The sequence below is a fragment of the Pyxicephalus adspersus genome, chromosome 4, assembly GCF_032062135.1.
Source record: "Pyxicephalus adspersus chromosome 4, UCB_Pads_2.0, whole genome shotgun sequence".
Lineage (NCBI taxonomy): Eukaryota > Metazoa > Chordata > Amphibia > Anura > Pyxicephalidae > Pyxicephalus > Pyxicephalus adspersus.
This window is the reverse complement of record NC_092861.1, coordinates 99556449-99568892: the sequence shown is the minus strand read 5'-3', so window position 1 is coordinate 99568892 and position 12444 is coordinate 99556449. Positions and strand designations below refer to the sequence as shown.

Here is a 12444-nt window from a genome sequence, read left to right as displayed (position 1 = left end):
TATACCATACTAAACCTAAAGGAGCATACCATCAGCTTGTTTGCCCCTCCATAAATTACCCTCGGTCACTTACCTTCCTCCAGACCTCAACCGCCATAGCGCACAAGCGGGATCCCTCACGCCTGTGCGCCCCTCCATGTATTAAGTGCTCTCTGCGCACCATCCTGCTGACCAAGAAACCACAGATCAGCATTCAAATGCACCCCATCCCTTCGCAGATACCGCCAGGTCTTCTCCCCCAGCTCCTGGTGACACACCACTATCACTCCATTTCTTGCCATAAATCTCCCAACCTCTTTTTTCACTTTAATTCTCGTTTTGTTAAGCTTGTCAGCTGATCACGCACCCCTCCAGCTACTTCTGACCACTATATCCAACCAAACAATTACAATAACTGGGAATGCCCGGAAACCTCACAAAGTCTAACCTCACATTTAGAATCAGCTCTCTCATTGCCGGCGCCACATGTAATTACCTCCAGCATGTAGATGTCACGGTCCCTTCCGTGACTGAGGTTAGAAGATCTGTGAGACAACCTGCACGTGAGGTTATCTGACAGTCTGTTTGCTTTTACTTGTTTCTGTGTTGTTGTTTGTAATGACCACACCCCTTGTATCAGCTGCAGCTGGTGGTCATTACTGCTCCTCCATTTAGTCTGGCCTCACACTTCATGCTATGCGGTTGATATTCACTTCTGGGATGTGGAAGAGCTGGTGTGTTGTCCTCTTCAGGGTTCCTGCTCCTCCATTTGCTATTTAAGATAAGTTGAACTGCTTTTGGTGTTTTGTTGTTCTATTGTTGTTACTAGGCCTCAGGGAGACGCTGGTTCTTTCATCAGGGAAGAACCAGTAGTCTCAAGCCCAGTCACTATTCCTAGGGCAATTCAGGGCAACTAGGGCCTAGGTTTCAGGGTACTACCAGAACTACCTGGCGGCCCAATCAATAAGAAGTCGTCCAAATAGTGAATGACTGATTCCACCTCCACCACCGAACGAACCACAAATTTCAAAAAGGTGCTAAACCTCTTGAACAAAGCACAAGAGATCGAACACCCCATAAGAAGGTACCTATCCACAAAATACCTTCCTACTTGCAACCTAAAAGCTACCCACACTGTTGGCGACCGGCAACAGCCGAAAGGCGTCCATAAAGTCCATAAAACAACGCGAGAGTCCGTGATTACCCCCGCACCCTGAGCACTCATGGCAGAATCGATAGCCCCCCCAAATTTACACCCTCCCTCAGTAAATAGCCAACACACCCCTTTCTTCTTTCTGGCCAATGACCCTGTTGCCTGCTGACTGCTGCCCCCCCTGAAAAAACTGTGACCCTGTCGCCCTCAGCCACGCTGTCCCCACCCAATTGCTCACACCCCGTTCCTACCACTGTGGCGCCCCCCTTCACTTCCACCTGCTGCTACTGCCTGTCCTAAGCTTCCCCAAACACCCACACTCTGCCCCTCCTTGCCCCAGCCTTCCCCATGACCCCCCACCCCCCTCTACCATCAAGCCGCCTCACAACCTTCTTCAATCCTTCCAGCACTTCTTGAACCCCCCCAAATACCCACCTTGGTCCCGTGGTCTGCACCCCTACCCCCCCTCCCCCCCCCCCTACTCCAAGCTAGGTCACCTTGCCTGTCCTCATTACACAGCCCCCGTTCCACCTCCCAATGGACCCCCTTTATGTTCCTACCTGGCAGTTCCTCCTCTTGTGATCCTGCCTCCACTGTCCTGGGGCCCCGTGCTGCGTCTAGCACCAGGCTTGCATCCTTGTGCTCTCCAGATGTCGATAGTTCCCCTTCCGGGAAACCGGGGAACTTCTGGGATCAAAGCCGCGCCCACATCACTACCGCAAAAAGCGAGGCCTCCCCAGCCACCGCCTCAGCGTGGTAAAAACAAGGGCTTTGCTTCCTGCCACACTGGATGCATGGTGCCAGGCCCCTGCAGAACGCGGGGCCCTGGCTTCAAGTGAGCCCTCCCCTATCAAGACCTCACCAGTATCTGAATGGGGGCTTCGCTCCCTGGCAGCCGCCGCCCCCGCACCAGAGCTCCACCGGCAAAGGGGATTTTTCCCCAGCCTGGGACCAGACCGGGCCAATCTGCGCCCAGATAGGAGGGTCCCTCAAGGCACTCCCAGAATGGCGCTGAGCTCTGGCAAAAGTTTCTGGGCTCAGGAGCAACGGAGGCTTTTGCCTCCAAGGTGATAACCCTTCTAATCTAGCTGAGGAAGGACCACTGGTAGCCCCCCGAACAGCCTCCACTACCCTAGCTTGCAGCCAGGCCTCACCTTGTGAGGCCGCCGCAGCCCTAAGCTGCTGCAATAATGTGTAATTTTTTTTTTTTATTATTTAGGCTTTTTATTTAATTATACAAACATATTTACAGACAACACTAATCACAATAATACAAAAGTAATACAAAGTGTTCCATAACAATACAATCTTATATTGTGTTTAACAGTCCTCAAGACAAATTTATGCTTCAACATAAAAGTGCTCCAAGATGGAAATGTACAAACCCTTTTTTACAAGTAAATTCTAATTCTAATCTCAGAATATTCCAATTATCAGTAATATATATACCGTGAAAAATATATATAAGGTGTCCAAGTGATATAAAAAGTGAGTAATAATATTATAATAGGGCACATATATATATTGGAGGCCATATAGGATCGCAGTGGATTCTCAGGGCTGCATTCATTCATGCAACCCTGGGAATCCTGTGTGTGATACCTGGCACTAGAGGTTAAATGGGGACAAGTATCCCCATTCAAAACCTCTAGTGCTTTCTGATTGGCTGAGGAATTTCCCCTTGTCCCCATTTAACCTCTAGTGCTGGGGATAGCACACCGGCGCTGCACTCCTTGATCAGCACAGCCCACAATCTTTTTTTTTTTTTTTTTTAATTCGATCTTGTTTGGTGAATTTACACTGGCCATACTCGCTCAGAATGTCTCTAAGCGATACCTGCCGAATTCACAGCGAGATCGAGTTTTTAAAATGCGCTCGCTTATCCATATTAAGAGTCAGAAACTGAATCAGCTACTTCAAATTGATTTCCCTTTCTAAAACCAATAGCCATGCCCCTTGATCTCCCCGACTGTGATAAGCCATTTTGTACCACTCAGAGAAATGTCTAGAAGACCGTCTAACATTTGAGTGAAAAAGAAGGTGTGTCTCCTGTAAAAAAAAATGTATATCTCCCCTTAGTGTAATTCTTGCAGAACCTGATGTCTCATTGTGGCAGAGTGTAGTCCTTTCACGTTATAAGTAATTAAATTTATTTATTTAGATAGCATAACCTAATAATTGAAACAGAAAAAGTGTGTATACTCCTCTGTGCATTCTGTAGTTTCATTATGACATCCTTCTTAACAAAAAAAGACAAACGCATAGTACATTTTTCAAACTCCAGTTTCCTATTGAAACCAAAAACACAAACATCCCTTCCATATACATGGTACTCCAAACACAGGAAAACCCATTGTGCTGAGTAGGGGCCAAAAGAGGCCCTCAGCTGTGGAGCTTGGGGGGTGACAACTGAGTATGTTGCCATTAAATTAATCATGTGACAATCAAAATCTGCAACAAGAAACATACAGTAAGATACCACCCTGCCACCCTCACCTTCAAATAAAGGGTATTTTTAAGGCCGCATAAACTCACAAGGTTATATTATCTTTTTAACCCATCATTACTGTAAAACAGTCCCCATATTAGGACTTTGCAGCGGCCACCATCAATTGGCAAGGTCGTTTTCTTTGATTCCACTGCCAGGCTGTTTGGTAGGAAAATGGAGAGCTAACATATTCCACATCTCGCCATCCTGGAAGAGAAGGTTTTGGTATGCCCAAATCAACACAAAAAGATTCTAACTTTTCTGGGAAGCGTAGAGCAAAAGAGCACTCATCTTTTTTAGCAATTAAGCAAGCTGGGAAACCTCAGTGATAATGTATGCCTGTCTCTCTTTTTTAAACATTCTTTATTTAAAATTTTTAACGGGGTACAATACAGGGGAGGGGATACAGGATATCACAGGATTGGAATTAAACCAAATAAACAGGCACATACTAACATGACAACCATAAAAATATTCCAACCATATTGGTGCACACTTGGTGCAACAATACCATAAGACAATTTATAACATTGCAAGTAATAATAAAAAGAAGAAGAACTGTAATTAAATAATTCAACAAAAGGGTATGTGGAGGGCTCGAGGTTGGGGCACAAGGGAAAAGGGACAGGGGGAAGAGTGGAGTGAAGAGTGCACCAAGTAGGGGGGATCGCTCCCAAAGGGAAAAATGTGAGTATGAAAACCATACATAGATTTCAATTACAGAAAGCAAGGTCTCGGTATTCGGTAGTAAGCATAAATTGTGACCAGTAGTAACAAGTGTGAGCCACCTTCCTGCCAGTGCCCCACACAGTGGAGGTAAGATCTTCCATTCGATGGATTTCATTGACTCTACCAAGCCACGATCCAATCGTGGATGGAGACGGATTTCGCCAGCAAGCAGCAATGCAGGAAATGGCAGCCACAATAAGGTGTCTGATGACCGAGCTTTTGTATGCCTTCCGTGAAAATAAATTATGCTGAAGAAGGAAAAAAGCTGGGTCATCAGGGATATCTTGGTCAGACATCTGTTGAACAATAGTCTGAACAGTGACCCAGAAATTTCGCAAGAGGGGGCAATGCCAAAATACGTGTAGCAGCGTACCTTTTTCTGTCTGACACGGCCAGCAATGGTCTGATACCTCTGGAAAAATTTGGTGTAGTTTCTCTGGAGTGCGGTACCATCTCAAGACTACCTTGAAGCAAGTTTCTTGGTATTTACTGGCGATGGATGCTTTATGAGTCCAATAAAGAATATTTTCTTCCTGCTCCATAGAGAGCAAGAGACCCAAATCAGTCTCCCAAGAATCCAGTTGTATAATGTATAATAAGGAGGTGGAATTTGTAAAAGCCTATAAACCACAGATAGTGTCTAACACCACCCTCTCCCATACATAGTTGTTCAAAAGGAGTAAGGGGCATGCGATAGGATAGGACCGGGCGGAGATCAGACAGGAAATGGGTGATCTGCATAGTTTTCCAGAAATCTAGTTGAAATTCACCCGTAGCCTCTCTTAGTCCCCCCGGGTCAATCCATCTGTTCGATCCAATAAAGTGTAGTGCCCTGCAGACCCCCGCAGAGAGCAATTCTTTAAATCTCCCGTCCTCCATCCCTGGGGGGAAAGACAGGTTGCCCAGGACTGGAAAAAGAGGTGGCGGGGAAGGTGAGAGATGTAAACGGTGAAAGCTCCATACAGCCAGCTCCCATGTGTATCCCACCGTAGGATGAGATTTAAGACTCGAGAAGACCAAAATCGGCAGCCAAGGGAGGAGGTGCAGAGGTGTTGGGCAAAAACACCGTTCTAAAAATATCCATTGCTTAAGCCCTCCATTTCTGCACCAATCCAGTACCCGTGTCAGATGAGCAGACAAATAGTAGTGAAACAGGTTTGGGACTCCCAGACCTCCTTCCAATTTAGACCTCATAAGTAAGGATCTGCAAAGCCTTGGAGCTTTATTTCACCAGATAAAGCGAAAAAGTTTGGAGGTGAGGATCCTAAAAAAGGACCCATGAATTTTAATGGGCAGCGTTTGAAAAAAGTATAAAAACCGAAGGAGAATATTCATTTTGATAACATTTATGCATCCCAGCCAAGAAAAAGTCAGTTTATCCCAGATCAGATCAGAGTTCACTGTGGAAAGCAGCGGGAGATAGTTCCTGTCAAATAATTTCCTCGGTACGTAATCGCATGGGGTTCCCATCGGAAAGCAAACGATTGTTGGAGATGGGAGCGGGCTCCAGTCAGAAGCGTTACATCTAAGGCTGCTGATTTGGAGTAGTTATTTTGAAGTTGGACATGGTGTTGAATTCATTCAGGATTGTCATGAGATTAGGCAGAGACAACAGGGTTGGTTATGGCGAACAATAAATCATCGGCAGAAGCCGCTACTTTCTGGACCGAACCTCCCATATTCAGGCCTGAGACAGTAGAGAAGGCACAAACCATGCGCAGGAGCGGCTCCAGGGATAGGATGAAAATTAAAGGAGATAGGGGACAGCCCTGTCTTGTGCCATTAGAAATGGGCAGTGAGTCTGAGAGCAGTTCATTCACTCTGACCTTGGCCGTGGGTTCAGAGTAAATGGCCCGCATCCATGATAGCATTCTGGGGCCTAGGCCTATGTGTAGTAGAGTATAGTCCATGTAAAGCCAATCTACCCGATCAAAAGCCTTTTCAGCGTCCGTTGACAGCAGCATTAGCGGAATACGTCTGGACTTGGCATAATAAATCCAGTTCAGTACTCTGGTTGTATTGTCTCTGGCCTCCCTGCCGGGCATGAAACCACCCTGATCAAAATGAACGAGTTTATACATGACCGTAACCAATCTGGAGGCAAGAATTTTTGTAAAAAGTTTGAGGTCTTGATTAAGGAGGGAGATTGGTCGGTAACCCGCACATGAGGAGGGATTCTTACCCTCCTTGGGTATGACTGTAATGGTGGCCCGCACCGCAGGGAGTCCAAGGAGAACCGGCCTCCTTCGATAATATAATTAAATGCTGCCAGAAAATGAGACGCCAAAGGAGCCTGAGAAGCTTCGTAATATGCTAATGGAAGCCCATCTGGTCCAGGGGTTTTACCTGTGGGGGTGTCTTTTATGGCCGCATTAAATTCCTTCACTGAGATAGGGGTCTCTAGTATCTCCCTCTCAGAAGAAGAAAGGGAAGGCATCCCACTCGCCGAGAGATATTTTTGGATCGCCTGTATCTTTTCTCCCGACGCCAAAGGGGAGGATGACTTTGATAACTAATGTGGAGTAGTACCGGCAAAGGATTCTGCTATATCTTTTGTATGGTAAATTTTCTGTCCACAGTTGTCCGTGAGAAAGGGGATAAACGAGCCAGTTTTGTGTACACAGAGAGCATTGGCTAGCAGACGGCCACTTTTGTTACCATGCTCGTAGAACATTCTCCTGCAATTTAGTCAGAGCAAGTCTAGCCCTTTCTAGACAAAGTAGTGAAAGTTTCTCACAGAGAACTCGGAGTTCATTACCCACTTGTAGGGTCTAGCGAAGATTTATGTGAAGATTCAAGAGATACAATACGCTGGAGAGTGTCCCCTTCTGGTGGGCTCGCTTAAGTCCCGTCCCATCTTTGATGAATACACCCCGTATAACTGCTTTATGGGCTTCCCAAAGCAAAAGAGGGCTGGTCTCAGAAGTGGCATTGGTCTGAAAGTAATTGGATAATTCTGAATTGACAACTGCCAAGACCGCTGCGTCTTGGAGAAGGGATTCGTTCAGGCTCCAATTCCAGGATTTGGGACAGGAATAAGATAACTCGATAGAAATGGAGACCGGAGCATGATCTGATAAAGTTATGGAGCCAATAGAGCAAGATAGTACCCTGTGTAATTCAGAATGTGGAGCCAAAAGTAATCAATCCTCAAGTATGAGCTATGTGGTGAAGAAAAAAATGTATAATCTCTATCCTGGGGATGTAAAACGCGCCATATGTCGAGGAGCCTATATTGAGATCGAACTTTTATCATTCTACCGTTGTTACGAATTGGAAAATGAGTAGGACCACCACCAGAGGTGTCTACTGTCCCCTCAGGTGAGAAATTAAAGTCTCCTACCAAGATCAGTATACCTTCTTGAAATTTTTCTAGTTTTTCGAGTACTTCAGTTAAAAAGGAGGCCTGACTGGTATTAGAAAGGTAGATGGCAGCTAAAGTGACTGTAGAGCCTTCTAAAGACCCCTTAGCAAAAAGAAATCTGCCGTCTGAACAGCTCAGTTGTACCTTAAAATGCCATGTAACAGAGGAGGCTATCAAATTACTCACACCCTTGGATTTAGATGAGTGGGTGCAGCTATGATACGCTATCGGATATCCCTTATTGCCCAACCTCGGGATCCTGTCAGCATGGAAATGGGTTTCCTGTATGAAAGCTATTTGTGTCTTCAGCCTGTGTAATTCTGCCAAAATAGGAGGAGCGTTTTTCAGGAGTATTCAACCCTTTACCATTATATGTAACTACTTTAACCGGGCCCATCGCAGTAAAATTGAGAGCGGCTTTTCAGTTTCTCAGTGGTTTAGATATTCCCAAGGGCAGGGGTGTAAGGACTCCGGGGGAGGTCAGATGGGGGGGAAGGGTAGACAGGGGGATGGAACAGTGTGCAAAACAAAAAGACAATCAACACAAAATAAAAAAACAATAAGCGCAGATCAGCTGTGCAGATTCCCTTGGAAGGGGTAGCTCAGGTGGTCAGGGTGAGGCCCCCACCACCGGGGCCAGGCCTATAATTATATTCAAATAAAAGTATTGGATGAGATAGCCAATGTAAGCTGTACGGGGGAGGGTACAAATATAATTCTGAATATAAATACTATTTTAAAACAAATCATTGTCATAAACTATATCAATAAGAACAGTATCAAAGCAGTTCAGCATAAAGAGAAATCTTTCACAAAAATACCTCTGTGGGTAAGCAACCCAGACCTTCTAAAGAAGGGGACAACTAGTCCTTCAGCTTCGGAGGTATAATAAAACCCCCTGATAAACTAGTCCACATTCACGGAGGGCCTGTGAAGAATTGCGCACCTGGTCTCTGTTAGACTTCCTCTGTACTTGCTGCCATTCAGAATTCGCTGGGAGGGGTTAAAGGCGTGGGGAGCGTAGGCCAATCTGGAAGGTTGACTTGGGGGAGCTCAAACCTCACCAAGAAGGTGGGCAAGTCTCCTAGTTGACGAAATGTCGCAGATTTGCTACCTCTGTGAGCAAAAAGTTGAAATGGGAAGCCCCATCTGTATTTGATGTTGTTGTCTTTCAACAGTTGTAACAGTGGTTTTAGTGCTCGGCGGAGTGCCAAAGTGTTACGAGAGAGGTCGGTTAGGAGCATAATGGGACGATTGTTGAAGGTGAACTCCTCTTGTGACCTGGCTTCCTGCATAATAAGTTCTTTAAGCTGGAGGGAATAGACTCTGCAAATAACATCTCTTGGTCTGTCTGGGTCCTGGCTTTTTGGGCCCAGAGTTCGATGAATGCGATCAATTTCTATAACATTGTCCCTAGGCCTCTGAAGAAGTTCATTAAACAAAGTTGTTGCTGCATGAAGGTCTTTAGGTTCTATCAATTCTGGAAGTCCTTGAATCCTTATGTTGTTACGGCGGCTCCGATTCTCTAGGTCATCCTGATGGTACAGAAGTTGTTGAAGTAGCATTGAGTGTTCATTAAGAGTTTGGGTGTGATTTTGTATGTGGGTACGGAGATCTTCAGTCGTTCGTTCCACCTCCTCTATTCTGGAGCCAAGGTCAGATCTAAGTGTGGCTAGTTCAGAGCGGAAAGAGTTTTGGATGCGTACAAGGTACGATTCAAAGTCTGCTTTGGTAGGTAGAGACCTCAGGTAGGCATCTCTGTCCCACACCTCAGAGGGGTCCATGGATGTTTGTGGAGGGCTTGTAGGGCTTGAAGGGTTCTTATCTTCACCCAATAGGGAAGGAAAGTTAGAAGAAGAATCCTCTTGAGTAAAGTCAGGGGGTTCCAGACCAGGCATGGTGGTCTGAGCAGTGTTGAATCTAGTGTTAGGACCACTTCCACTAGGACCAGGGGTTTTAGAACGGGCAAAAAAGGTTCCTATTTCCCATTTTTGGGAGGATTGGCTATTCACTTTACCCTTGCGCATGTTACAGAAGGGAGAAGGACAATATTATGGGATTGTACTAGAAGATATAGAAAGTGGAAGTTAAGAAGGCTTGTTTTCCCGATTCTATAGCTTATTATACATCCATATGTAAGGCCCAGCGGTGGTGAAGCCTCACATCCTGTGAAATTAACTGCACATGATGATATCCCTAAAGTCTCGCAAACTTAATAAATGCAGTAGAGAAGGCTGGTGAAAACTTTAGACTCACAGTATACTGAATCTGAGAAAAAAGTCCCAATAGGATTTAGATGCAATATGTATAATCTAAATGCCAGAGGGCCAAATATTCAGATGGTGTGATGAAAAAAAAATCTTTCCACAGGAAAGAGTGTCCAGCACAGAAATATGCTAATCAGACGATGTATAATAATCTCCCAAGAGGAGATATGTGAGAGTTTGAAGTTGTGACACTTCTGCGTGACAGGATGAATATGGATTAGGATGATGCAGGAAAATGCAGGGATCAGGGGAGCAAGATGGCCGTCTGAATCCCCTGGGGATACATTACCCCATGATTAGTGAACCAATTGTGGATGAGCTCTCAGATATTGCAGGATCCACCACCAATCACCAAACAGCTCACGGCACTTAATGAAAAAGATGACTGTATGGAACAAACCGACTTTAAGTACTGTAGCCAGAACAATCAACCAGACACAGAATCCTCATAGAGCATTCGGATCTTTCAACAAGTATAATCTAGATTCCAGAGAGCCAAATACACAGATGGTACAATGAAATTTTTATCCACACAAAAAAAAAGGGAGAAAAAATAATGTCCTAATCAGATGGTGTAAAACAATCTTGTAAAAAGAAATATGTGGGAAGGGGGGCTGTAAGTGGAAAGCCCCAAATCTGATTAAGCAGACCCCTTACTGCGGTTTCCAATTGATCTAAGAATATGGTTTCAGGGAGACCCCTCTATCTTAAATTATTCCTCCTTCCTCTGTTTTCAGCATCTTCTAGCTGATAATATATGTCACGTTGCATTTTGACTGACTTGGTTTGCATCTTGCAGTTCTCTTAATGCCTGTTCATGAAAGTCCAATCTATTTTCAGCCTCCTCTACCCTAGAGAGAGAATGTGAAAAATCAGACTGACGTGAAGTCACCTGTGCTTTCAAACACTCTTTCATGTCAGTAAACATGGAAGTAATATCTTCCTTTAAAGGCAAAGCACGAACATACACAGCCAGGGACTCAGGAGATGCTAATTCCGGCTCCATTTAGCTCTGTGAGATAAGCATTGCTGACTGAGTGTCCTCAGAGTTTTGCAGCTGCCTGCTGTGTGGATTCTGAGAAGCTGCGGGGGAAGGGCACCTAGCACAGTCTCTCGCTGGCCGGTCAGTTACAACTGCTAAAATAGCTTTGATCCTGCTGTCAGCTTCTTGGCTAGCCCACTCCTACCTTGCTTTTTGACCATTATCTGCAACCTGTTGAAGTGGATACCAGGGGCGAAGTGCTGTGGATGACGGGGGGAGCCCACGGAGCTCTGCCTAACCACAGCCGTCCGGTGCCATCTTCAGGTCACGCTCCCTAATGTGTCAATTGACTCCATAATGCCTACCTGCTTCCTGGGCAAATTTTTCTCCCGCAAAAACTGTCCCTAACTTTCATTCCATACTCCATATATCCTTTCTTATTCTCCTCCCACCTTAATTTCCCCGACCCTCCAACTAACCCCTCCTTAATCTCTCCACTTACCCTTTCCCCCCCTTTTTGGGCAGCCCTTGCACCCTGTCATGTAGCCCCTGCACTTAGTTCCTTGCTGTGGGCCTCTCTATCAATTTCTCACATATGTCCTAAAAACAGGCACAATTCTTTTCACAGACCATAATGTTTGCTGTTTCAGGAGCAAAATAGGGCATATCAAAATAGGGCTTTATACACTTACAAGATTCCTTAAAGTACATAACACTGCATCCATGTTTAATAGCTGAGGGCAGTAGAGGAACATCACTGGACATGAAACTGGGGGCAGGAAGAAAAATCCAACCACAGAATCAAGGAACTGTATTAACCAATGCAATATTTTAGGTTTAACACACTTATTTTCAATAAATTGTTTGTAATTTTTAGGATGTGCTGGTTGATTTTTTTACAATGTACATGGGTCACTGCTGACTCTGGTATTCAATAGATATCCTGGGTTATGAGAAGATGAAAGATACAGTAGAACAAGCACATCTTCATATATATGCAGCTCCTATATTACTTCTTTCATTGCTCCCTATCTCCACCATATGCTTATTATTTAATCAGACAAAATGTCATACACATACAATATATAGGAACCCTGTGCAGTCAAGCTTGTGTGGTATGGGGAGCTTTACATCTAACCATCACATTCAGTAATCTTTATAATTACAAACTAATTTAGTAATAATGTAATTTTCACATTTTGGTAGTGCTTGATTGTTTCGAGAATATAAACCCTCATGCCACCAAGTTTATGACAACTTGCAAATCAACAAAGCCTTTGATCACCATGTCAGCGAAGACATGGTCATCACATATAAATGGCTTAGAAATTAGGGGATAGGTTTAGTCAGAGTGGTAGGGTTATTTTCAGGGTAGGTTTTAGCAATGGCTTTGTTTATCACAACTTATTTACTTACTTTACTTTACTTACACAAAGTATTTACTTACTTTACTTACACAACTTATTTATATATTATGTATTG

The 12444-nt window shown here is 44.6% G+C and overlaps 1 protein-coding gene across 1 annotated transcript in view; it reads right to left on the bottom strand.

The window, feature by feature from the left end:
* Nucleotides 1-12444, bottom strand: part of ARHGEF33 (Rho guanine nucleotide exchange factor 33) — a 311282-nt gene that overhangs the window by 199295 nt on the left and 99543 nt on the right. The gene's annotated exons all lie outside the window — the stretch shown is intronic.